The sequence below is a fragment of the Condylura cristata genome, unplaced genomic scaffold (assembly GCF_000260355.1).
Source record: "Condylura cristata isolate star-nosed mole 26May11 unplaced genomic scaffold, ConCri1.0 scaffold00030, whole genome shotgun sequence".
Lineage (NCBI taxonomy): Eukaryota > Metazoa > Chordata > Mammalia > Eulipotyphla > Talpidae > Condylura > Condylura cristata.
The window spans coordinates 23,812,763-23,838,291 of record NW_004567131.1 but is presented as its reverse complement, the minus strand read 5'-3'; the positions used below and the strand labels follow the sequence as shown (position 1 = coordinate 23,838,291).

General features: G+C 38.9%; 1 protein-coding gene across 1 annotated transcript in view; it reads left to right on the top strand.

The window, feature by feature from the left end:
• The window catches only part of PIP4K2A (phosphatidylinositol-5-phosphate 4-kinase, type II, alpha), a 135,991-nt gene that overhangs the window by 6,415 nt on the left and 104,047 nt on the right, over window positions 1-25,529 (top strand). The gene's annotated exons all lie outside the window — the stretch shown is intronic.

Genomic DNA, 25,529 nt, shown 5'->3' with positions numbered 1-25,529 from the left:
CCCACCCTGTACAGGGTATTAGAAAGGGGGGGTATTGGAAAGGGGTTAGTGTTTAGAGCAAGTAAGGGCTGGGATGGAGAGCTGAGAATTGGCTATACAGAAGTGGTAGTTGAAGTCATGGCAGCACTGGAACTCAGAGAAAAGTTGGAACACAGGGGACACTTGACCATGGGAAGGCAGAGAGAGGAAACTGGGACAGAAGGTCTACAGATTAGATGCTCTAGAGATTATGGTTTTCGTGGCTGTACAGTGGTTGATTGTATGTGAATGAGAGAAGGAGGGAGGGAAATTTAAGAAGTGAATAAATGGAAGTAGAGGCAGGTCCTCTTTTAGGGGTGCTAGAAGTAAAAAGGGAAGTGACAGATTTTACTTGGGAATACCTTGGTATTTTTCTTGACTCCTTTTTCCATTCTCACCTCTACCATTTCAGATTTCTTTCTTTCTCATACTTACTTCCCTGTATCTATTATCCACACTGCTTCCCTGTGCCTTTTTACCCCCATGGCAATCTGGTAAAGGCTATGGACCCACTTCTTAGAATAGTGAATGTAAATAAAATACATAGAATGCATCCTGCCAAGTTTACAAGTCCACTGAATTCTGTTCATAGATCATTTGGAAGTTCATGGAGCTGAGTTAAGAATCCTCTCAAGAATATGGAGGTATTCTTAGGGGTGACATGAGGCAAGAAAAGAGGAAAAATGCAGAGCAGGCAGGAAGACTATGACAGGGTAGGAACTTACACAGGTTGAATTGATTTTCTGCGTGGGCTACAGAGTAAGTAGGTGGTTGGGTTTAAACCCATGCCCATAACTGTGTAGCTCTCCACTATGGAATGGTACAGACTGGTCCAACCCAGAGTTTTGCTTCTTTCCATTCTTTATTCTTCTCTTGGTCTTAAAAGGTTATTCTTTGGGGTGCTGAGTATTAGTTATTAATAGGAAAATAAAACTGTTAGAAAAGTTTATCCTATACAGAAAGAAAATCATTGCTTCTAATCAAAGTATGTAGGAAGAGCGCTGTATATAATTTAATCAAGAATATTGTTATAGGGAAATTGTAAATAGTAGCCAACCTAAAATTAAGCCTCTAAATTCAAAGAGAGTCTTTGTAGTTTTTCACCTGTTCACTCTCAGTGATTAAGAGCTTGGACCCTGGTGAGTAGTGATCTTGAACAAGTCATTTAGCCCCTCTCTTTCTCAACTCCTTCATTATAAAAGGAGTTAATAGTTCCCCATGGGAAGGTTTTGTCCGTAGGTTCAGTAAGTTGGTGCTTATAATATGCCAAAATGTGGGTGACAGATGGTATGTTCTTGACAAATGATAGCTGTTATTTAAAAAGATATTTAAATCATAGAACTTGTAATATTATTAGAATGCATATTAAATTAATTGCTACATTATCCTTGTGTATAAACATAGTATCACAATGCACTTGGCATCCTGGTACTTCTTTGGCTTCCTATGTTATTTTAGAATTGTTTAACTTCTGTATCTAGTTTGTTAAAATGTTCTTTCTGTGTCTTAACACCTAGACTAGTGATCAGATGTTTGATATATTAAGAATTTCATTCAGATCCATTAGTTGCAAGTTATGTCAGCTATTTACATTTAGCTTTCAAAACAAACATGAGATATGGTAAGACACTTGGACTACAGAATAAATGTATTGTGAACCCTGCCCTCATATTGCTCATAACTGTAGACATTCATATGTATGTTTTATAAATAACTAGAGTAGTTGGAAATCTGGGAAATCTGGGAATGGAAGGTTTTACTAGGTTGGCCCTAGTATAGACCTCATGGAACAGACATTTGAGTAAAGGGATGAGGGGACCAAGGAGTAGGACATGAGGATGTCTGGGAGAAGAAGCAGAAACTGCTTCTTAAAGCAGGTCCTAGCTTGGTAAGCAAATGAAGGAAACCAAGGAAGACTGTATGGCTCTGGCAGTGTGAGAAAGGTGGAAATTGATAGGAGATGGGGATTGGATCATGATTTCTTCTGCTCGGGGGACTTGGAAAAGGGTTCAAGAGGAGCAGAAGGGGGAATAGACTGTCCCAGAGTCAGAAGGCAAGGAAAGGTGTATGTGGTAAAGAGAATATTGGTGAAAATAAGCAGACTGAGTAGTATGGCCTGGGGCCTTGCCACTCACTGAAATCCACAACTGTCCGCATCATCAGCCAGGAACCTATTAGAAATGGGGCCCTGAATCTGCATACTTCTCTCAGAGGCCTGCTAGTTGGTCTCCCTTCACCCTGTTTCAATCCAAATTTGCTATAGTAATGGGAGGATGAAATGTAAATAATGACACTTCTTCAGTAAAAACTTTCAAGAGTCTTCCTATTGCATTGTCAAAGCACAAACTTTTTTCTGACTTACAAGGTCTTACTAGCCTGCTGCATCCTCTTCCTTCTTTGCCCTCATGCCTTACACACTTTTGACTTCTTCCCACTATGCACCTCTTTTACTGTTCCATAAACAAGCTAAACTCTGAGCAGCCACAGAGCTTCTGCATTTGCTTTGTGTGGAGTATTCTTCCCTCAGTACTTCAAATGCCTGGTCCCTCCCTTCTTGTCATTTAGTCTCTCAGCTAATGTGTTGCCTTGATGGCCTCTCTAGGATGTAAAACTTCATGGCAGCTGAGACCTTGCCTTTATTTACTGCTGTTTCCCTGCTCCTAGAACAGTGCTTGTACGCAGTAGGTGCCCAGTGAGTACTGTTGAAGGACAACTTGGGACTGTAAAACCGCAGACCCCTAGTATTCAACTGTTGTCCCATGAGCCCTTACGCATTAAATTTTCATCAAACGTACAATTTACTTTTCCTATGATTGCACATGGTACCTTGCACAGCTGCTGGGCAACTTATGCAATGAATCAGAGTTGGGGAAAACTTGCTGCAAGTTGGTGATAAGACGTGTGGGTTAACTGAGTATTGATACCAAAGAAAGCTTCTGTTTATAGCAGAATGCAGGAACACTGAAGGATCATAGCAGTGAAGGATCGAGAGTAAACAGCTGGCTCTGAGAACATCAGAATGTTGAAGGGTCACCAGTGAAGTTACTTTTCTAAACAGTCTGAGACACTGATAGGAGCATGTAGTGCTATTTCTGACTTACTTTATGTAAAATTCTTGTTTTCAAAAGTACACAGCAAATTGTAAGAACAGTGAGGATACTGATGTCACAAATCATTGTGGTGTCTTTCTACTGTGTCATGTTCCCACTGGCTTTTATTCCTGTGTCTCTTTTCCATTTGCTTGGCTACTTCTTGGCTATGAGATGTACATTTCTCTTAAACAGTGATTTGGAACAGTCTTAGGGTAAAAGTATCTTTTCAGAGAGGATTATTTTTGTGAGGTGGCTAAAGGCATTTCGAACTAAACTCACAACTTAGGCTATCTTGGCCCTAATGGTATTATGCTGTAGGACCGAAGCCCCCTGGGGATGGAATGGGTGAACTTTTGATTCACTTTCACCCTGAGGATACGACCCTTTTCTAACTTAGCCTTAAAGAGAAAGGACTTTTGATTAGACCCCCACCTTGCATGGCTCCAGGCTCTGACTTAATTATCTCTGACTAAATGCTTAGAGAAGCCCTTGGAGCCAGGGTGTCTTCTGTGGCCAACTGCCTGCTTTTAACTTCCAACTTTCCTTGAGATCTTGGCAAAGTAATTCTTCCCTTTTCAACACTTTGATACTTTTAAGTACTTGTTATAAACTATATTTTATTCAGTATGTTAAATTGTTTCCAGTGGCAGAGTTGATCTGAGTAACTTATTTCCACTCTAGTAGTGGAAATGGAAATCAGCACTAAAGTTTCTTAGAGAGGGCTGGTGGAGGAAGTGACAGATCAGAACCCTGTGGTTTTCAGGTGGTTCTGTGGCTCTGCAGGGATGGATCAGCGAAGGGGCCACTCAGGAAGCCACTCAGGAAGCCATTGCCATTCAAACAGGGACAGGGGGACAGTACAGTGATGGCAAAGAGAAAGGGTCACTAAATAAACAAACAAACAAAAAGCAGGTAGAAGGGGGGTTGACCACAAAGGTATTTTGGGAATTCAGTCAGTTGGATTTGGCCTCTGTGTGATGGATGTATAGGAAGGAGTCAAGGGTAACTGCAGGTTTTCTAGCTTGGGAGCCTAAACACACCCTCTGTATTATGTTACTGTTGTGTTTTGGGCTGTTAGCCAAAGAGTCTGTATTATCAGCACTAGTATGTGGATTATAATTAAATTCCCTATTTTGAAGTCTCATTAATGTTACAATTTACAGCATTTGACATCCCTGCTCTAAAATGGGTTCCTGAGATGGGATTTAATAGTGCAGTTTTCACTAGAACTTCATTTGCAGTAAGTCTCATTTTCATATTTGAAGCAGTACTCTCAATAGCCTATGACTGGTTCAGGTTTTTTGGAGGTATGTTCTCTGAGTCTTCGGAGAAACGATGAAAAAGACAGTTTTTTCTTCTAAGGAGTTCAGAGGCTTCCTGGGAACATAATCATGCAGTTATGTAAATAATGTGGTAAACTGATGAATTAACAGAAATGTCTCATTTAAGTTCAGTTTGGTTGTAAGTAGCAGTCATACAAGGCAGAAATTAACTGAAGGAATAAACTGGGGTGTGAGGGGTTTATTCTGGAACAGAAGGACAAGGACCTCAACTGAGCAGCACACAGCCCTGCATGCAAAGGGCCTCCTTCTTCCTCACTTTATTTCGAATCTTTGAACAAAAGTTCAGGAAAAATGATCAAAGACTAGAGTCTTGGCTGCTTTGTGCTGTAAAGCCCACATAGTTCCTCAGCTTTTTTGCCCCCAGCTTCAGGCATATTCACATGGTAACTAGTCACTGTCTATCCTAAATACAGAGTTCTGAAAAGTAAATGAAAGGGGGAAGGACAAAAAGTTGGGGACCATCAGATCAACTGACATGCTACAGGAGACTCTGGCTCCTAAGGCCAAAGTGTGGCTTCTGGCATCCTCAAGAAAGAGAGACCATGACAGTGAAGCTTTGGGATCCTCCCAGCTGGGCACCACTGTGCCCAGGTGGCATGCACAGACTGCAAAATAGAGGCCTCAGACTGCCCAGGGAGAGAGCCGCTCTGTCTCACAAGGGCTCATTAAAGTACGAATTCATGGTTCTCTCCAGTCTTGTTGCATTTCGTCCTAGTCTTTACAATATGGAAGCTCAATTGTTTTTCCCATTCTTCCCATTGGATGTTCTGCACACTTGTATGTTTAAAGGTGAAGTCCATCTGTATGTAATTGAATTGGAATTAAACACTTGGATGACTGATAATCATGTGTACTTTTAACACTTTGTTTTTTTAAAATGCTTCATAGGTTTTAAGTGAACTGCTAAAGATCTGTTTTTCCTATGTATGCAGAATGTAAGTTTTTCAGGAACACGTTTTTCTACAATGCAATGTGTAATTGATTTTGCATAACCTTATTTCTCAGCGGTAATGCCCCTATTCCCTAGCAAACACAATCACCACCATTACTTTGTTTCCAGGAATAGCTCAGCCTTGCTCACTGAGTTATCCATATCTTGAAAGAAAAGTTTCTGAAGGAAACTTTAGTATCCTTCCCCTACCTGAATATTTCCCTTTGTACCCCATCACCCACAGCACTTGTGTGTTCACCAGCCTTTCACAAGTCAGCCCTGACTCCTTAAGTTTCTACACTTCAAAATTAAGTCTCATTGGGCAACTCATCAATTTTACCTTTTTTCCCCACTTAAAGTTTGCTCCAGCTTTCCTCTATGCCCAGAGACAGAAGAAACTTTCTTTACAACTGACTCCTCCCTCTTAGAATCAAGACCTCAGGGTTTTACTAAGAATTGGAATATGTTTCCACATAGACACCAAAAAAAGAATTGGAATATGTTTCCACATAGACACCAAAAAAACCAATTTACAAATGAATGTTTGGAACACAACACATTCAAAAATTAGATTCTGCCTGGACACAGATGAGAAGTTCAAATGCTTTGGCACAGAAGGAACTGTTCAGAAACAATTACTATGAACCCATAAGGCACTTCTTTATTTTGGCACATTGAGCCAAAGTAGGTGGACAGGAACAAATATGAAGAGACATTTTAAATGAAGGTGGAAAACCTTTTCTCTTGCAGTTTTGGCATTAGGTATCCACACATGTAAAACATTTTAAATGGCCAGTAGTGATAAAGTAAATAGCCGATATTCAATTTTAAAACTTAAGTGTTAGATAAAACTTCTTAACATTTATTTAGGTGAACTAGAAACATTCATGATTTTAGTGGAATTTAAGTTTTAATAATACAGCAGAGAAGATGATCTATCAAGTTGTATTTTCAGTATGAAAATTTTCAAAAATAAAGACAAATATGGTGAATAACCACATTCTGTCTAGAATCAACTAATGTTTAATGTTTTTGTGAGTATCCTTCAATCTTAAAAATGTTATTATGATAAGTTCCATGGACTGCCTGATAGGCAGAATAAAGTTTTGCAGTCTATACATTGGTTCCAGCTGTTTGCTCTCCCAAACAAAGTCACTATCAACTACTCCCTGTATAATACTTTTCCTTATTTTGGATGATTTTTCTTTGAACAACATCCCCTTTTGAAGGATTACTTAGAGGACAAGGATGTTACATATTGCCAAAGTGGGCTTTCAAAGTGGGCTGTCCCAAGTGATAATGCCAGCAGTGTGTGTCAGAGCCTCTTTACCATACCTGCCCCTTTGAGTGTTTCTAAATTTGATGACAAAATTAAATAAAAAGGTGTTAATGCAAGTTAGTTATTTCTCAATGAAAGTAGGAAATGTGCTTTTCTTTACACATTTTTATAGTGGGTATTTTTTAAAAACATACTTAAGGCCCTCCCTGATGGCGCAGCGGGTTAAAGCAAGGCACTAAGAAGTTAGAGCCACTTCCGCATGAGTTCGATCCCCGCCTGCCCTGGAGGAGATCCACATGGCGCGGCAGACCTCTCCTGACCCGCCCGCTGCTCCCCTCAGCAGTGTACTTCATCGATCTGCCTGTTCTGCTCCTCTCTCTATCTCTGGTGAATCCTCTCACCCTCCACATCTCTGGCCTGTACCTCAGTTCTATATGAATAAATAAATAAATCTTTAAAAAAAAACATATATAAGTTTGTCTATTGAGATAAACTTTAGGCATTTCAATAAAACTGCCACATGGGCATCATGGGGGTGGGGGTTGTCTCAGTCATCTGCCTTTGAGGAGAGCTGCTTTCAGGTGACCCTACTCTTACCATTTCATTCTTCATTCTGCTTTAGATACATCACTTCAGAGGTAGCTGCAGCTACTTCACGAGTTCAATACCTGGCCAGGGAGGTGGCTCACATGGTGTGGCAGTATCTCTCCTGACCCACACTCTGTTCCCCTCAGCAGTATATTTCATCGATCTGTCTGTTCTATACCTCACTCTGTCTCTGGGGAAGTCTCTTATCACCTCTGCACCTCTCACCTGTACCCCAGTTCTGTATGCATAAATAAATAAATCTTAAAAAAAAAATGTCAGATTCTCTGAAATAGAAAAAAATAAAAAAACAACACCCTAAGTAAAAGTGACAAAACCATATGCATACTTCTCTAGAAGTCCTGAGCCTGGAATTTGGGGTTGACTAGGCTATGTGGTGTGGGTCAGTTAGCAGTTGGTAACTTATTAGGCAGAGAGGACCTGATCACAGAAGCAGCTCAGTGATCACTATTTACAGTTGGTTTACTTCAGCTGACCATTACCCAGCTAATTCATATCACCAATTCAATGACATTTACTGACCAGCACAGTTCTTCCAACAGATGAGGAATGTAGGTGGTTATTAGTTTTACTACTGACTAGAGTTTGATCGATGGATGAGTCAGATTAAACTGTTCAGAAAATGTAATGTGACTTCCCCTGGAGTCCATAGTTAGTATGTTTGCTTTTAAAGGTTAAGTGTTATCACCCTTCTCTAGTTGGCTTGTAGCTCAACTCTGCATGTCATCCACTCTGCTCAGTTATCTGATGTAAATATGTCAGCAGTCTGTGTCAACTTTACAAACATTTTGTAGTGTAGCAGACCAGGTAGGTAGGGGAGGATGAAGCTTGGCCATATATTTGAGTGCTGGCCCCTCCTTGTTAGATGACTCATATTCATAAAGGAGAAATGAATTAGAATATTGTGGTTTTTTTAGTGTAATGATATTCCCTACTTTAATATTTAAACTTTTTACATAATAAAAAATAATGTACCCTTCTTCTTGAAGAAAAAGACTCCTGAGAGAATTGAAGTAATAAAGGCAGAAAACTCTTAGAAAGAAAAGGGAAGGTCTCAGTAAACCAAAGCTTTCCACACAAATTATCATTTCTACTTTATGTGGATGTATTTTATTATCACAGGGATTATTAACTACAGTTTCCAATTTCCAGGAGGCTAAATTGCTATTTTATATCAATGAAACCCTTGGAAAATACATTTCTTTTAAAGTTGAACCTTAATTTTTATTTTTTAAAGCTTGAATTAAGTAGAAAATAAAGGGTCTTTTATTAAAGATGATAATTAACCTAATATAGAACAATTCCTATCCTATTATTTGAAAATATTAAATATTTGATACTAAAGGCAGAAAATATTCTATCTTGTCGAAACTCTAATTAGTGTTTTATAAGTTACAGACCATTCCAAAAAGGCTTTGGAAAGTGTTGTCAGTTGAGAGCATTGCCAGTGTAACTTTTCAGTTAAACTGTATGCCTTTTTTCTTTGATTTCAAAATAAGAACTTAGAGAATTATAAATATGGATACTTTATGCTTTTGACCTGTTCAAGAAATTGTTACTTTTTGTGAACAATTTGGGGGAGAAATCAAAGAAATTTCTGCAGTGGGTAAAATAACTGTAAATAGACATTCTGCCTTTTTTTCTTGCACACACCCAGTTGATATCTTGCTCATTTTTCCTGCAAATACACTCTTAGGAGATTCTACAAGTCAAATGTAAATAACAGGTGACTCCAGATTTACACCTCTTTTATCATATGTTCATTTCTAATATTCTGTCTCAAAAATTCTAAATACTTGAACCAGGTAGTGCCATCCCCCCCCCCCGCCCCAGTCCTTTCTTTTTACTGATGAAGAAACAAACAAACAAAAAATAAACTTGGTGGTGGAACTAGAATTGTTTCTCTACCAAACACCAGGCTCCTCATGGATAGTAAGTTCATCTCTGGACCAGGTGTCAATGACTGTCAGTTACCCAGATGCTACCTGCCTTCCAAAGCTTAATTTGCTCCTCAAATCTTTCTGCTCTAGGCTTTTTCTTCCTAAGCACATGGCCTTGAAATTGTTTTTAATTTTCTTTTTTGATCATATTTATATGTGCTTTATCTAAATAGTATTGGAATGTGAAGAATACTCATAAATAGAATCTCCTTTCCTTAGAAGTGGCCATTTAAATGAATCAAGACACAAGGTGGGATCACTAGGATTCTTGTTAATGATGATGACGAAGTGGTTCTAACCTATCGATTCTCCAAAACTGAGTCTTAACACTTAAAACAAAGGTAAAATGAAACAAAAGGCAAACTGGATAGAAGGTCAACTTGTAACTAAGGCAGAGACAGTAATCTATTTGCTGTCCAATTTTGCAGTCCTGTTGAGGGACACTATGATATGTGAACTTGGAGCTAAGTCACTGCCACCATGTCAAAGCCACGATGAAACTATCCTTGTCTAATGAGCTTCCCTCCTCTCCCCCAAACACACTTTCTGGTTCTGAGGGAAATGGCTATAAAGGGAATTAAATAACATAATGAATGACCACAAGAAGTTAAAATTATTGAATATGCATAATTATTGTTTTCTGTGAAAGCCAAGGGCAAAATGTAGCATGGGGTAGAGACTCAGTGAGGTAACTCAGGTGTTTGTCTCTAAATCTGGCTTTATATTGAGAAAAAGCTTGAATAAATGATTGCATCAGAGTCAAGTTCCCAGACTGATTTGATGACAAACTGAGGTTATTATTTAGTGCTTTAAAAGGGACATGTTTTCTGCATCACTGAAAGAATATTGACTTGTTGGAGTATATTGGTACGTAGGTAGTGAAAACCAGCTCTTTTTATTTTTTAGGTCAAATGAAGACCTGACTTGTGGATTCATTGTCACGAAGGGCTGTCTCTGCCCAGGGGAAGGTTACAGATGGGACTTGGATGTTTCTCAGAAGTGTTTCACTCTAATACTTAGTTGAAGTTTCCAAATAAAGATAACAAGTGCCTGCTTTTATGATAGAAGACTCTTAAATTCAGCTTCATAATGTTTAGAAGCATATCCTGTCCTTTGCTAGCCCTCAAATAATCTGGTGTCGATTTTAGACTATTTTCTATTGTCGAAGACTGATATGCTTTTGATACGTGGTCTGGAATGAGAGTGTCAAGGAATTTAAGTCTGGACTGTAGTCTGCTTCCAGCAGTTCTTCCTATTCAGCAAGTATTAGAAATGTTACTAAGAAGACTCATTTTAGAGAAGTTGGAATCGTCTTATTTTGAAGTATGTTCTTGAGAGTCACTTACAAAAGCTATGTGGGTCAAGCATTTGCTGAGAGTGGGGTTTCCCTTTCTCTCTCTTTCAGGAGCGAGATTGACTACATAGGAAATGACATCCAGCTCAGCAGTAATAGTTACCTCATGGTGGACTCAGGCAGTGTATACAGAAGTAGTGGGTGATGTTGTGTTCAAGTGTATCTGTTGTACACAAATGATGGTGGAAACTTTTATGGTGAAAAGAAATAAAATTTCTAAAAATTCAGTACGAGCTTATGGAGAAAAGGGAAAAGCCCTCTCTTATGACAGTGCATTTAGAAAGAAGCATATTGGGGTGAAAATCAGTACCTCTGGGAGGAGAAAAGGAGTGAGGGGTGAGAATGAATCTAGGCTCTGTAACACATGCATGTGAAAAAAATAAGTGATGGGTCCTGTGAAAGCTCTGGGGTGATCTCTAAGGACTTGGGAGACAGGGCGAGCACAAGGAGGTAGGTGAGAAGGACAGAGGATCCAGACTCAGCTAGCCGCAAGGGAAGCGCTTTGGCCTTGCTGAATCACAGCCCCCATCCTGGATGCTTCTAGAGCAACACAGAGGGTCCTGGCCAGTGTGCACAGTTGCATCATTTGACACAGACACAACAGCACTGTTTGCACCTCTGGCGTGTCTTCAGCCTTGAACGGGACTATTCTGTTTTCTTATTTGTTCAGTCGGGTTTCTGCCACCTCTTCTGCATGGATGAGGACCACATAAGAGAATGTGTGCTTCAGGTTAAGGTTATCGTCATACTCTAGTGTGGAGCTAGTGACAGTGTTGGGTTCAGAATATGGTGTTCTTAGGTCACTGAGAATTCAGTTGTTCCTATTCATCAGCTCACAGCAAGTGCATTAAGGAAAGGAAAAAGGGAAAGAGACGCCCACATAGGCACAGGCAGGCAGTGGGCTGCATTTTGTCAGGGCAGTGGGTGATCTTTTTATAGAGTTTTTAATGAAACTATTGTGGAATTTATCTCCTTGAGGTCAGTCAGGTTGGGTTGGTCTTCTATGATTGATAATCTCTGCCTCCACTTCTGACTGATTGTCTTTTCTGCCCCCACCTCTGATTCCTGGAAACTTCCATAGCCTGTTTAGTTTAAGATTCATTAATCATCCCTACCCCAACCCTCTGGTGTTTGTCCTTGTGAGACCTTCCATTCTAAATTTTTCTACTCTCAGCTTCCATCACCAGGACAAGGAGAGAAGCTGGAAACATTTGCTTGCTTTGCCCCACAGTTAATTTACACCCACAACCCTTGTGCTGAGTCCCTTTCATTGAATCCCTTTGTTCACTTTTTTCTTGTTCAGAAGGAAATGATACATAGATTTTACAGTCAATGTAGCAGTGCTAAATAAAACAGGGGTAGGCATGAGAGCCAGTGTTTTCTCAAATTCCACTCTCCTTCCACTTGACACAATTTACTCTTTCAGACTCAGTTTTCTCATCTATAAAATGGGATTGAGAGATATTTTTGTTTTGTGTCACTCTCTTCCACAGGGATGAAAATCATTTTTATTTTTTGGTTAAATCTTCCAGTTCATGGAAAATTTAATTATAAAAATCTAACTAAATAAAATTTAGTGATTTACATTGAGATGGTAAATAAAATTGAAGGTGATTGATTTTCAAGGAGAGTGAACTGATGAGCCCTAATGATTTAAAGGTGACCTGATGCTGTATTGAAGATTTATGGGAAGTGGACAGCAATACCCAAGATTTCAGCCTTAGGAGCCAGACTTTCAAAGGGCAGGTTTGAGGATTAAATGTGTTAGTGTCCATAAAACTCTTAGAACAATGCCTGGCACTGTTAGCTGAGTTCTTTTTTTGATTGCTGCTGCTACTTTTGTTGATGTGCTTCTAATAAGGTTAAGATTAACCCAAGTTAAAGAAACAATTAGAATAAAACATTTTGCTGGGATAATTACAAGATACCTTTTTTTTTTTTTTTCCTCTTCTAAAGAACTGAAGTGTTTCAAAAGATTAGATTCTGGCCTTGTTATTCAGTCTTTTTTTTTAGTGATTGTTTTGACATGCAAACCTTGTTATAAAAGCTTAAACAGCCAGTTAAGAGGCTGGGGGTACTGCAGCAACACCATCAGTTTGCAGTGTTTGTGCTTTGTTAGGTTGCTCTCTTGTGGTTCCACTTTTTCCAAGACCTTTATGTATTGTTTACATTTCCAAATTGAAGCCATATATTCTTATGGTGTTATTCATGGAGAAATGCAAGTATCCATTTCATCTAAGGAAGCAGTGACTTTACAGAGCAGGTTGTGAACATTTTAAGATGCAGGGGCTTTTGTTAGCTGAATAATCTAGATTAAGATATCTGTTAAAAGCATGTAGAAAGGGAATTGCCATGGGTTTGTGGAGGGGGAGCAGTTTGGAGAAGGAGGAAGAGGGGTTCATGAAAAGAAGGCAGGCCAGGGAGCTCCATGTGCCCCCATCCTCAGCCCTCTGAAGTGTTGCAGAAGCCCAGTTTTGTGACACTTAGAAAATTTTGTCAGAAAAAAAAAGATGAGCTTGTATTTTTAAAGCCATAGACAAATCTTTTAGTGTTTCATTTCCTGAATTTAATTCTTGATGGTAGTTATTTTGCCAAGTTAGATCTTAACTTTTGTGAGTAGAATATTTCATACTTTTAGAGACCATGACTTTTCTCACCATATGTTGTCACTGCTGTTAAAGAAGTGGATAAGTGAATTCTAGAAGGTGATTATTAGCTTTGTGCTTGATATCTGAGACCATATAAAAGTTCATTAAATATAATCCTTCGCTTGAATCTGTATAGAGCCACTTAATTAATCTGTATTTTTTATTACTCACTATTATGTTACCAGTTTTAGGTTTTTGTCTTCATATTGTCTTTTTATATTCAGAACACTTTGTTTTTTTAAAAATGTTTTTAATTATTTTCATTTTGGTGAAGTGAAACATTACTCATCATAAAGTATCAACTGTTAATGTTGCTTCAATAAAAAGAAAAAATATGGACTGTCTTCATTTTCCAGTTTAAAACACTAGGAAGTAACTATCCTACTATGCCCGTACTCTCCTTAATTCAGACTAAAATAGAAATGTCTCACTTCAATTATTGATCAGTTGTTCAACCTAGAATGATGGACAGGAAGGAAATCGTATTTTGACACCTATTGGTATCACTTTTCAGCTCTCTGAAAGGAATTGGGTTGAGAGCCCTCTCCCTCAATTCATTTGTGGGGTTTAATTAAGATGTAATACATGGAAACTATTGGGAGATTGTATTTCCTTCAGTAGATAACAACTATCTAAGAGTTCAGTGTTCCCAGGGAGTAGCAGTTGCCTTTGGGAATAATGAGTTTCCTGTTCCTGGATCATCTGAGCATGTGCTAGGTCAGCATATTTCAAAGTTTTTCCACAGTGGTAGACAAGATGGATAAGCTGCCACACACAGGGCCCACTACCATGGACATGGACGGTTTGTGCCTCATTCCTGACACACCAGCCAAGCACACCCCCACCTTCTCCCCAACTACCTGGGGGTGAAGATTGAAATGAGAGAGGGAAAGGGGTACTTGGCACTGAATCTATTTATTCATATATAGAAAGTAAGCTGTTAGAAAACGATGATCCTTACTGGTATCAAACGAGTACAGTGCAGCTCAGTTATCAGTGTGTGTAACTAATGCCAACAGCTGCTAACCCCGAAGCCTGGCATTGTCCAGGGGCCTGAGCACCAGCTACGTACAGGATTGGGTAGTTTGGACTTTAATCTTGAGACCTTGGTTCTGTGTGATCAACTAAAAAGGGAAATTTTCTTTCTAATTATTCACCCTTTTGAAAAATATCACAGTTGATAATTACGGTTAAGAGAAATAGAGACTTTGATTACTATGACTAGCCCATTCTGCCTACTTAGCAGTAAATGGTTGACCTCATACTATTTCCAAAACATTGGGTGAAAGACAGAAGATCAATGGAAGAGAATATATAGGAGCTTAGTTAAACTCCTCTTTAAAATGATACTATATAATTAGCAGAACTATTTTAAGAGTCAATATCTTGTTGAAAAAGTAAACCTTAGAATTCTTGAAAAAATACACATGGCCTGGCTGCCATAGTTAGCATTATATAGCAAGATTGCCACCAGTAGTGTGGTTTTTCTTTGCATCTTTTCCACAGCATGAAAACAATCCTACTAACCCACTGTTTTACTAGCCTGGACAGTTGCCATAATAGTCAATGATACAAAAAGTTAAGCAGCTGTGCTTGGTGAGCTAAAATGGGACAGCTGTGAGCAAGATGGCATAAGAAATGCTATAAGGAGACACCAAAGCACAACTTGAAATGATTTGGCAGTGCCGTAAAATGCTAGGGAACAGCAGTAATAGACTGGGCATTTTCCCAGAAGTTTTCAAAGAACTCAAGGGCACTTTACAAAGGGTGACTTTGCCATATGCCTGAGATATGGGAACAGATTTTAGCAGATGCCTCTGCTTATAAGGAGGTTCTAGAATCCAATAGGTCAGGGATCCTTTTGATAACTGGAAGCATGAGCTTCAGATTTTCTATTAGACAGAAATTGTGTTTCATTAATACTTCAGAGCACAAGGAGAGATAATGGGTGGAATTTTAGATTATGAATATATCCTGAATACACAAGAGAATATATTGATAAAGACAATTCAAAGAATTATGATGGCTTAGCTCTTTTTGGGTATGGAAGGAGCTTTAAAAGTTTTGAGTTTCCCTTGGCAAAAGAAGTAAAGGGATGACAGGAGAAAAGCAAGCCTTAGGGACAGGGGGGATTTTGTGGTAATTTATTACCACAGATGTTGATGCTGGCTTTTCATAAAGACCTTACTAATCTTTGAGATTTCTCAAATTCCATTTTTATATTAAGGATTTATAGATAGTAAAACAACAAGCTGGTGAGGGGAAATAAACTGAAAGATGAATTGCCCCCACTCTGAAACAACTGCATGCAGAAGATTGTATACAGAAAAATGTGAGGCAATATATTTTAGGGGGAAGAAAGACTATCCTATATAAAAGAAAAATTGGGTACTAAACTTAATAGTATTTCAGAACAAGATCATTCAGATTGTTTCTGATGAGTATTTGACTGACACTTCCCAGTGTGCCAGTGATGGCAAGGATGCTGAGCAGGCACAAAGAAAATATTGTCTTATATTTTAAATTATATACATGTGGGGGTATCTGTTTTGGGGAATGTATGTGAGGTGTGGGGTGCATTTGTTGTGTGCACACACAGGCATCTACATTCACATTGTTTGGTGGGAAAGCAATGAGAGCTGGGAAAAATTGAGATAACTAGAAGAGGAACTAAGGACTAGTTCTGAAAGATGAAACCATGGTTCAAAAAAAACAAAACAAAACAGAGGCTAAACAGACCTTTTATCAGACCCTGCAAAACCAACCAGATGATAATTGATGCTTGAGGAGGAAGGATTATAATAAAAGAAAACAACTTGTGTGTAATATTTACAAAGCAGTTGCACTGTTGTCATTCACTTGACCTTCACCCAACCCTGGGAGAAGAGGGGGCACACCTTAGTCTCACTTCACAAGTGACAAATGAGAAAACAGCTCAGAGAGGAAGTGATTTAGCTAAGTTGACTCTACAGGGGAGGGGTCAGGGTAGAGCCCAGCTCTGGCTCAGGTCTAGGAGCTCATCCCACCAGTGTTGTGAAATTCGAGGTTCATACCATGAGGGCAGGCATTGGGAGCCATCCTCTCTGTATGAGTCTTTCTAAAATGTGATGGGAAACTATGTACGGAAGTAAAAATGTGAATATTATTAAGATCTCAAAGGAAAGACTTCTGTTTGTGGTATTAGCATAACTTTGAAGCTTTGAGATCACAGAGTGAACTGTCATCTCTCAGCTCGCCTTGTTAGAGGTTGAGGGATGAACAGCATAAGTTTCATATTTTGTCATTTATCTATAAACTGTACCTTAACACGTAAGTGTGCGCACACACTTTTTGGTGTCTGAGGTGGTCTCTGCAGGGCAAACGGCAGAAGCCAAAATGATCAGTCTTGTGTGAAAAAAGAACCTCTGATAATGTGGTGGATGACTGCTTGCAGTTCATTTCCCAGGTCATGGGAAATGCCAGAATTTTCAGGCACAGATGATGCATTTTTAAAGATTATAGGGCCATCTGTGGCTCCTCAGAGGCCTAGTGAGAACACCAAGTGTTTCAAACAAGGGTTAATGTGAATGTTAATCCTTGCTAACTAACATCAGGTTATAGTTTTCCCTCCCTGGATGCAGCACCAGTTCTAGGAATCAAATGCAAGTTTAGAGGAATCTCACAAATGAGGCGCATTTATTGTAAAAACAGGTCCTCTTAGTGTCTCAGAGGTCCTACAGTTTCTGTCTGTGCTTATCAACTGGTTCCTGTTGCCACCACTGAAGCGGCTGTTTGTTCCTTTCCGTCTTTGTGTAGCTAAGCCAAGAAGGGTCTAGTGGTTAACACTTTTAGGTTTGTGGACAGTTAATAACGTGGTCACCAATGCTTCATCAGTTAAATAAAATACTACATTAGCTGTAAAAGGGTCAGAACAGAGTAGTTTCCCAGTTTTTCATTTGCTGGCATCTTCTAGAAATAAAGACAAGGTGCATACTTGAGGTTTGAAGGATATAATTGCCTCTTGGCAAATGAAGTAAACAGTCTTTATATTTATCAGTCACAAAACCACTTAAAAAGTTAGTAGTTGAAGTAATGAGAAAAGTCAAATGAAAGGTAAAATTGCCCCTTCGACAGAGCAGTTCGAGGACTGAAAAGTTTAGTAGGTAAAGGTTGAGTATTTTACACAGGAAATCTGTGTGGATGTGTGTGTGTAAGATATTCAGCCGACCGTTTCCTCTTTCAGCAGTTTTGTAATATCTTTTAAATTAACTATAGCACAGAGATTGGCAAACTTTTGCTGCCTGTTTTTGTAAACCTTGAGCTAAGAATGGTTTTTGCATAGACACATAAGAATGGTCAAAAAAATTAAGTTTATTTCATGACATGAAAATTTCATGAATCTCAGGTTTCACTGCTCAAGTGAGTGTTATTGGAACATAGCACCACTGGGTTTATTTGCATGTAGCTGAGAGCTGTGCTGCTGTCCTACAGCAGTAGAGTTGGCTGGATGTGACAGAGACCTATGGCCCTCGAACTATTTGCTAGGGATCCCTGCTATCACAGAGTATTACTAATACCTGAAACTGGTGTTCCCCCCACCCACCTTTTCCCTGTGATTTTTTTTTTTAATGGTAAAGTTATAGCACACAATGTGATTTTTGCCAAATGAAAGGATCAAGGATCAATATCTTTTCAGTACAGAGACTATCTTGTTTCATAACGACAGTAATAAATATGGCCCATTTAGCAGTATTTCAATAATGTATGTGTCTCAACAGCCAAGGGTTGGCAATTAGTTTCTTCTGAGCATGCATCTCTAAACTGTGCAAACAAGGCTGCCAGCTCCCTTCTTTCTTGTGTGCATATGCTGCTTCTCTCCTGGAGAGAGAAGTCTTTCATCTCCTGGAACCTTGTTTTTAGTTTGCTGGCATCTTCTGGCTAGCTGATTGACTTTGACTAATAGGATATGATGATTGTGAGGCCCTGTGGCTTCCAGTTACAGGCCTTCTGAGACTTTGCAATGTGAGTCCCCCACCCACCCCTTGACAGCTAGCTAGCAGGTGAAAGGGTTTGAGATGTCCTTCCAGTGAGGAAGTAGGCAGGTTTGGGGCCAGGGAAAGGAAGGCATCCCATTTGACAGCCATCCCATTTGACAGCCATCACCAAAGATTGACAGCCTCTCACCCAGAAGGGAGAGCCGGGTCCTGGGGGAAGGAGCTGGCACAGGGACAGTCTGGCTGAACCCTAGTTGAGTTCCTGACCCATGTAATTGTGTGCCAAGAAAATGGTGGTGATGTATATGGTGATGTATCGCAGGGCTATGTTGTATAGTATAATTTAATAGAAAAAGCTTGGGGGTATGTGTGACTTTTTACTATGAAAGATGAAAGGGAAAAAGTATTCTCTAAGATAGGATGTTAATAAAGAACTGCAGTTAAATAATACAGCCACATGCTTGAGTTCCTGGTGCATGGGGTTCACCTGGAAAATTAAATAGTATGATGTGAAAGTAATGTGTGAAAATTTAGCAAAAGAAAATTCAAAAACAATACATTCAAATTACAAATCTGCTATGTAGAAATGCTGTTCTAGCTTCCGCTTCACAAATATATTATTTGTAAAATTCTAAATATATAGTTTTCCTCTATTACTACTCATCTATTACTCATCTATTACTTGTGTAATAAATGATCACTAAATATTTTCCAAAAACATGATTTTTAATGACCCCAGTAGCCTAATAAATAGGTTATAAAAAAGTCACATACTTCAAACATAGTACATGTTTCATTTTCTTGTGATGATTTCTTCTGAGGTGTGACATCTTTTTAGCTTATATATTTGGATTGAGTCCCCAAATACATCTTTGTCATAGATGTCCTGCAGTGTGTCCCCTATGGTTTTACTTTCTCTTCCCAGTTAGAGAATATTTCTTAGAGCAAACCCTTTTTTAATGTAGCTTTATTGAGCTATAATTCACATACCAGATGTACAATTTAAGTGCCATGTAAAGTGTACAATTCAGTGTTTCTTAGTATTTTCACAGGATTCTATAACCATTATCACAATCTAATTTTAGAATATTTTTTCCTCTCTAAAAGAAAACAACCTCATGTCCCGCCCAATCCTATTTCTAGCCCTAGATAACAACGACTCCTGTTCCTGTCTCTATAGATACACATTTGGCCTTTTGTGACCAGCTCTTTTACTGAGTATAATGTTCAAGGTACATATATGTGGTAGCATGTAGCAGCACTGGATTCCTTTTTGTGGTCAAATAATTTTCCATTGTACGTGGAGACCACATTTTAACTTTTTTTGTTATAACCATCCTGGCAGTACAGCTCTACCTCATATTGATTTTAGTTCACATTTCCATTAAGCAGCTCTTCAAATGCTTGTTGGTTATTTTAATATCTTCTTTGGAGAAATAGCTACTCAAGCATTCTGCACATTTTTAAATTAGGGTTTTTTTTTTTTTCCCTTTAAATTGAGTTGTAAAAAATTCTTCTGGAAAAAAGTCCCACATCAGAAGTATAATTTGCAAACTTTTTTCTCCATTTTGTGGGTTTTCTTTCACTTTCTTGATAACACTGTATGCAGCATTTCTGTTTTCAATTTTGATGTTCTGCCTTTTATGTCAGACCTAGACCAAAGTCACAAAGGTTTGAGAATTTCTAAGTATGTATTTTGGGTATTATTTTATTCATTTCTTTTTAACTCTGTAGCGAGTGCTGCCAGATTTTCTTTAAAAGTGGGAACCCTTCCAGGACAATACAGATGGAGCACATTCTTTTTAATAGCTATAGAATATTATACAGAATAAATATACCCTTTGCATTCAACCATTACATATTGATGTTATAAAATCTTATTTCCAGATTTTTAGTTTTTAACCACAAGGACTAAAAGTCCTTGTGCATATATTTGTTCTGGTACCTTTATATCTTGTAGGATATAATATCTAGGATGGAATGTAAGACTTTCTTCAAAATCAGAGTTGCTAAGATTTGTTCTACACTGGAATGTGGACACTCTAGTTAGTTGGTTAGGGACAGATTTTATGAGTCTGCTCTTAAAAAGCAAAAGAATTTAGGACCACCTAAACACATGTGCACTGTGTTGATATATAAACCTGACAGAATCAGGCTAGGAAGCTGGTTCTTTGCTGGAGTCCAGGAATTGGTATGTCATTTCCTGTGTCTTGGTGAAAGGAGAATTGGCACAGTTAAGTCTGATGCTCCAGATGTTTTCTAGTTAATTAAGACAAAAATGGATTTTTAATGTCAAACAATTAACATTGACTGATTTTTATGTCATTTATTCATAGTGATCGAAAAGGAATGACAAACTCAGAGGAGTTTCAGCTGCTGTCCTGGCTCTCCAAAATCTGTGCTACCACAAGTCATGGTCAACGATTCATTTAGGAACACCAGAGTGGCATGTCGTATTAGATGGTATTTTTAGATCTTTTAAGAGCCCTCAGTGGCCTATTACATTGACTCTTCATTAGAACACACCTTCAATAAATCTTCAAGTTGTTGCCATTATTTAGACTTTAGCTGGGAGACTACTTTTGTGCTATAATGACCTATTGAGAGTCTATGTTACATTTTAGCTTCTTTTAAAATTTTTTTATGATGGTTTTAGGATCTGTCATTGCTTGATATGAGTTAAACTAAACAAATAATTTGTAGAAAGCTAACAACAAGTATTATTGAGGGTATTTTTTTGTTTTAATTTTGTATTAGAGGAAGCTTTAAGAAAATTAGAGAGACTAGCCTTCTAAAACATCCCACCTCCCCCTGCTGGGAATCGATCTTTAGATATATCTCAGAACCAGCTAACCACTTGAGGCTGCCCAGTTCTAAATGTGGCTGCTCCATTTAGACTAGCCATGGTCAGGAGCAAAATCCTCCTTTACTGTCCATCTGGACATTTGCTCTCCCTCCCAGGCCCTCCTGTCTGGGATTCTTCCCCGAGCTTCCTGTCTAAACAAACCTTGCCCTCAACCTTATGACCAACCCTTTGACTCCATAAGCCTCTGGTTTGTTTCCTTTAGAACACTTTCTGATGTATTCTTTGATGTCTTGACTTGCTGGTAAGTTCCAGCCTGACTCACTCACAATAAATAACTTAACCTGCAGGGGAGGTATGTGCTTACTCCCCGCTGACTCACCTGGGGCTGCTGGTGCCTGAGCCACCTAGCAGGAAAGCTCAGCCTAAGCAGACACAGTACCTTGCTTGTCAAACATATGCTATCTGGACACAAAACTGACAGATATGCAGGTTAATCTACACAGCTAATTAAAAAACATGAATTTAATGCCCAACCTATAATATCAAAGGCAACTGGGGGCACTTATAACAATGTGCTTTTCTTGTTTCTACTGTTGTCAGTGTGTCTTATATCAAATTAACCCTCGCTAGATACAGTCCTACACTCTGGCTGATCTCTCACTCTTACTCTCTCTCACCCACACACCCACCTCCCCACCCCCACACACTTGAACTGCTTGGTTTGCTTTGGTTCTCTGTTGAGTTTACCAGCAAGGCCTTTCTTGCCTGAGTTCCTTATATAGAACACAACCCCTTAACACCCAGCACTTTCCATTCCTCTTATCTTACCCTCTCCCACTCCCATACTGCCTGACCTGTGTATTTTTTATTGTCTGTCTTTTGTTCACCAAAAAATTTTTTGTTTTTTGTATTTTCAGCCCCCTACCACAGTGCTTGGAATATAGTAGCTTCTCAGTAAATTTTAATCGTTCACTTTTTTTGCTATTTCTTGCTCTAGTCTTCAGTAAGAAGACACTGTGCATAGCTGGATAATGTACAAAAAATAATTCTCTATCAACTATCATGGTATCCACCCATCACCTCCTCAGTCTCTTAGGCTTATTGGAGAGTCTCTTTCACTACTTTCATCCAGTGTAGTGATAGCCCAGGTGAAACTCCCCACCTACAACATTTTCCTGTTGCAGCCAGATTTGTAGACTTCCCATCCTTTTAATGTGATAATGTACATTAAATGCCATTTTGTCCAAGTCATGAGCAGAAAGCTGAGAGGTGATCACTGTCAAGGCCAGACTCTGGGTTCTGGTTCAGGACTGACCAGTACTCATTATCTACAGGCCATCACACTGTCTGTTGGAAGTGATGCAATACTGTGGAACGTTTTGTTGGTGTTAATTTAAGAAAAGAAAGTTTTGGGTAATTGGGATGCAATCTTAACTTTTTGCTATTTAATCCAACTTGGTAAAGAGTTTTACTAAACAGAAGATTGTGAAACAAAAGTACAGATTTTCTGGGTCATAATCATTGAGCCTCTACTGTCAATACAATGAAGACCTTTGAAAAGTGCTCACATTGAACCTTTGCGCGAGACCAAAGGAGGAGAGGCAGCTTGAGGAAGAGAGTCGCTAAACCACAGAAGGCCACTGTGGGGTACAGAGATAGCACAGAGGCCCAGAGATAGCCGCTGTTCCCTTGACCATGAATGGCAGTTGAGAAATACAAACCAGCATCCCTAAAGTACTTAAGAACTAGATCATATCAAGTAAGTTGTTACTTTACCAAACTATAAACCAGCTTTCTCCTTCTAAGTTGGAAAATGTTTCAAAGACATAACTTTCAAAGATAGTGACCAAGGATTATCCAGGCTTTAGCACTTCCTGGCCTTGAGGTCTATGTAGAGAGGACATGATAGACGTTTGTGGACTTGTACTTCTCATGTTATGAAAAAGGTACTTAAACAGTTGTGTGAGGGACTCATCCTGCTTGTGAAGGGGACATAGTTCCTTACTTACAATGGCTCGTCTACAAGCTTTTCTTACTGCTTTTTTCTCAACAACATTCTAAGAGTTGAAGCAAAGAGGACAGGTGATAAACTTCATTGTAATGATGACTATGATGAGAGAATCTCACTACTTTGTTCTTTCTTGTATTATACAAGTGGTGTTTTCAATATTCACTTAACATTGTATAAATACTAAACAATGTTGGTTTTTAAGACAAAGGATCAGAAAGATGTCACTTTCCAATAATAACCACTTAACTGCTTTACAGGAACATGGGTCAGGTTCTCTTTGTTTACCTTAACTGTCTTAACTGCCCTTGAAAAGTACAGTTAGAAGCATGTTTAAAGAATAAGATTAATAATTCAAGTGAACTTTTTAATGCTACAAGGAACCTATAATTATAAAAGTTTACATTCAAAAAATATTTCCATATGTTGTCAGCTGAGAACAAGCGTAAATAACTGCACTTCAGTGGTGGCATATCATAGCTACACAGTAAATATTTGTCAAATGCATAGCTGAGTGGCTTTGAATAATAAGAGCAAGTACTCTTCCCTTTTTTGCTTCCCAAGTATCTGTTGTTCTCTGTATGTCTCTCTTGCCCCTCCCCACTTTCTTCTTTCCTCTCCTGCCCCTGTCATTCTCCCTCTCATCCTCTCCACATTCTCCTATTACTATAGCCTGCTTTTAGGAATGGCGGTGTTTAATAAGCATGGAAACAGCATTTTTGAAGGGAAGCATCATCTAAAAGAAGGGTAGAGACCAAAAGGATTATTAGTAGATAGTAGTGATGGTACAGATAGGAAGACTTGTTGACGTTTCTACTGGCTGTTCTAAGTCTAAGATGTTAAGGAGAGTGAATGTTTCTATTCCTGGGGTTAAATGTTTGATTGTCAGCGTGCACAACACAGACAGGACTTCACACTACAAACAGGAGGGGAAAAAGAAGAGGCTCTGTATACAACCGAGAGGGTGGGGTAAAGAAACCTTGCTTGCACAGTGTATTTCTGAAGAAAAAAGTTGGTCTTTCGGTTGATGTAATGACTTTTCTTTTAGCTGGAATATTCCTCAGGGATGGCTCTGTGAATTCAATAAAACAAAACTACAGAAAAACCTATTCTGTTGAAGGAATATGTAATTAACCCATAGAAATTAGTGCCATTCAGTATATTATTGAGGAAAAGGATTAAATAGTGGTATGAATAAAAATAGTATCTATTATTGTTCTACCTGGGGTAAAATTATATGGACTGTCAATCATCCTGCCTAAGGGTTTAGTTTATTAGTGTCTGCATTGGGAACAGTGCTTTCTATCTCCCTATTACATAATAGTCCACAATCAGGTGAGGAGTGGGGTTTTTTCTTATCTCAGAAGTTTGGTCTGAGGAGCTAGACAAACAGGAAAGGTAGTTAGGATTACCCAGGAGTTGTATTTGGTACATGTTTAAGCACTGTTAGAGTTATTTTTATGTCTTTTAAAATTCCCTCTGAGTATTATATGCTACTTTGAGGTTATTATGTTCTGAACTTGAAATCAGACCCCTGGACCAGAGCTGGAACACCTGGTTTTAGTCCTAAGTCTCCCTTTGACTATTACAATTATTTGAATTAATTTGTTCATAAACATTTATTACATGTTCCTGAATTGAGCTTTGGCCAAAACTAAAGGAATAAGATCTGCCCTTAAGAAGTCAGCTTTTGCGTTATGATTATATATTGGGACTATTTTGTGATATAAGGGAAGGAGCCTAAACCATCCTATGAGGAAAACTTCCTGGAGGAGACAACACCTGAACTAGGTAGAAGTGGTCACGCTGGAGGGGCAGAGTCTTTGTAGATCATTTGGGACAGTCATTCACAGATAAAGTCAAACAGTACGTAGGCACGTTGCAAGGAGTGGCCAGCCCAGGAGGCCCTGGGCTGGAAGCAGTAATGAGATCTCTAGAGGAAAGATTTCTGGGTCCTGTTTCTTCACCTGGAAATGAGATGTTCATTACCAGAAAACTCGTAAGGAGTCTTCATTTGCTCAAGTTTTTCCTCCCCTATAGAAGTAATGTGAAATTAACTTTTTCAGGTTCATTGATTGGAGCCCTGTAAATTAGGAGGTTGAAAAATTAAAGGCAAGTTTATTAATGTGCAGTATGAAGCACATGGGTGTAATGATGAATAACGTGAAGACCTATTGGTTAAAATTTAGGGTCTGTGTACCTAACTGAGCAAGGAAAGGGAAGGAAAGAAAGGGGACTTCTGAAAAACAAGTGCTTTTAGGAAAGATAAAAGTACCCTTAGGAAGAGAGAAAGGAGATAGGACAGTTTGAGACAAGATCTGTGCGGGTGTGGTGCCCACTGGTCCCCACAAAGGTCTGCCTGCTCCTGGGGCAGGCATGACAATCTTGATGGTAATCACATTCTGCTGGGAGGCTCAGCTTTGGGGCAGATACGGGATTTCCAGAGGAGAAATCTTTGGCGCAAAATAATTCTATGTCAGTGTGACACTCTGTGGTGGCATATCCCAATCCTCTTTGTTTTTTTTTTTTTT